Below are 2,823 nucleotides of genomic sequence, written 5' to 3'. Positions count from 1 at the left end.
AAAATAATTTACCCTCACTAATTAATTTACTTTAAAGGTTTTTAATGGCCACTTGTATGAACCATCGAATTGCTTCTGTAATAGGCAGTAGTACTATTTTAAAATAAAACGTTTATTAAATGCTAATTATATATATTAAGTTAATTATATCTCGGATATTCTTATTTTATTTGGATTTTTTTGGGTCCCTTTCGGAAACCCGTGGTAAGATGAATTTCCTCTGGACTCCCCTCGCATAAGGCCATTCACCTAGAGGCCCAACAAGCCCCAATCCCCGTCCCCCCATACCCCAACAATATGAAATTTTGCTTTCACCAAGATTTGAACCTTAGTCTCTCATGTGAGAGATAGGAAGCTACACCATTGGACCCAAGAGTCCATGGTTTATTTTCTTTGGTTTGGATTATGAATTTTTATTTGTCATATTTATATACATTTATTATTTTAATAATTTTTATGGAGTTGTTAAATGTATTTTGAATTTCAAGTGCCAAATATTAGTTGAGTACTGCCAAAAATGAAAACCCCTAATTACTCCTCACAAACTCTCTAACCGCCTAAATGAATCTCTTTGTCGATTTTAAGTTGCAACACCAAAGAACAAACCCTAACTCATTTACTTTCTCTCTTACTGATTAACTCCTACAAAACCCAATGCATTCCTCTATTCCCTCTACTATCGCATGAGCGTTGGGCCCCAGTCCACCGTCACGATTTTTGTCGGTGCTGAGTGTCTGCACCGCTGTCACCACGTGCTGCGATATTGTTGTTGTTCTATTTCTTCTCATCTGGTTGCGATGATGCGTACTCCCTCCGAGACAGACTATCACCTCTGATTGGTGCTGTTGTTGCTACATTTATTGTTGTTGATGTGTCGACGGTCGCTGTTGTTGGGTGGTGGAGTCGTCACTGCCACCACCGCTGTTGTTGACCCCAGCTACCCTGTTTCTCCCTTGACGATGTTCCACGCTCCTTTCTCTTTGTCGTCTATGTTGTTGTGGTGTTGTTGTCACCGCCGCTAGGCTGTATTGTGGTTGTTGCCGCCGCTTCTTGGTGTTGTTGATTGGTGCGTGTTTTTATCTCTAATATGGTCATGAATTATGATATATATTCTTTTGGTTGTCATAGTCGAAATGTCGAATGAGTTTACTTTGAAATTTAATTGAGATTAGATAAAAATGATCTGTATTGTTTCGCGAGATAAATTTCAAGAAGCAGAATTAGTTTTTGGTTTTAATTGTAAAGCAAAAGAAATATGTTTCTTGCTGGTTAGATTAATGTTATGACTTGTGAGATGTGTTTAGCAGAATTAGTTTTTGGTTTTAATTGTTAAGCAAAAGAAATATGTTTCTATGAAATATGGTTAAGATTGGCCTAGTTTAGTTGGTTGGACGCCCTCCTTCTCACATCAAGAAACTTTCATCTTATCTTAAAAAAAGCATCGTCAATGATTAATGGGATCAAAGTTGATGGATTATGTCATGAGCCATAATAATAGTTAGAATTATATATAGTCATTTGTATCCGGTGGCAGGTCATGACATTCAAAATGTGGCCTAAAGATAGCATCTCCCCTATTGTGTCGCAGGACCTATAATTGATTAATGAATATGAAAATTTTTCCCATCAATAGAAAAGAGGGGTCCTTTCTTCACTATCTGAGTATCTGTGCTTTAACCAAGACTTAAACTCCACTTTAAGAAGGAGAAATGAAAAAGAAAAATAAATTTACGACAAACCTTTTGCTTTAAATGGCCTCTAATTAAACATATGGGTGCACCAAGTATATCACTAGTTCTATTTTTTTTTTTTTTTTTGACAGACTAGATTTGTTATCATATAAGACTTTGAAGTTTTTTTTTTCCTTACTGCAGGATGATGGAAATAATGGCGGATTAGAGCAGCAAGCATGCATGATACATCGAGAAGCATGCGTACATGGATAATGGAATTGAAGAATAATGAAAAATGACCTTAAGATTGATTTAGGTTTATTTAAGGAGAGAGATATATATATATTATGATTTTATGATTTAATTTTCAGATTAACTATTTATATCTTGGATGTAATAGTATGTTTTCGATTGAGTCTACTCTTTGGCTCATTTTTTACAATGATCGTTGAGTATTTCTACTCATTTATATCAATAATATCATTTTATTTCCTCTTCAATTATTATGTTTATAAGTTTTACTATTATAGTCATTGTATATATGCCGATAAATTAAAGAATGTTACTAAAAGATATGTGAAATAGAAGTGTTACACTATAAAACTAGCTGATAAGTGTTGCCAAATATCTAATAGAGTGTTACATATGTTGATTTAAAATGATACATAATATTTAACAAAGTGTTACTATAAGTCAAGAGATGACATAGAAAATGCTACTATAGACGAAAAAGTGTTACATAAAACATTATTAGTAACACTGTAAAAATGCTACATTAGATTAAAAAAGTGTTACGTTAAAGAATTTTGAGTAAAACTTGAGAAAGTGAAACATTAGCATTGGAAAGTGTTACCTTAGAGAATAGGTAGCACGGGCAGATGTTTCACTTACAAAAGTGTTACATATGACCTAAAGCAACACTTTTAGGCCTTTAAGTAACACTTTTGGGGTGATACTTTAGGCCAATTATGCACTAGTGACTCCAACCAAATAACTATAAGTTACCCAATCAAATTGGGCACATACCCTTAAAAACATTACGCTGGCCTTCTTCACCAAGACCACATTGGCCAACCACCTAGTGTACTGACATTCTTCAATAATTCCCGCCTCTAGCAACTTCTTCACTTCTTCTGCCGCTGCGGCGTTT

Source organism: Beta vulgaris, chromosome 2 (assembly GCF_026745355.1).
Source record: "Beta vulgaris subsp. vulgaris cultivar EL10 chromosome 2, EL10.2, whole genome shotgun sequence".
NCBI lineage: Eukaryota > Viridiplantae > Streptophyta > Magnoliopsida > Caryophyllales > Amaranthaceae > Beta > Beta vulgaris.
This window is presented reverse-complemented; position numbering follows the sequence as displayed.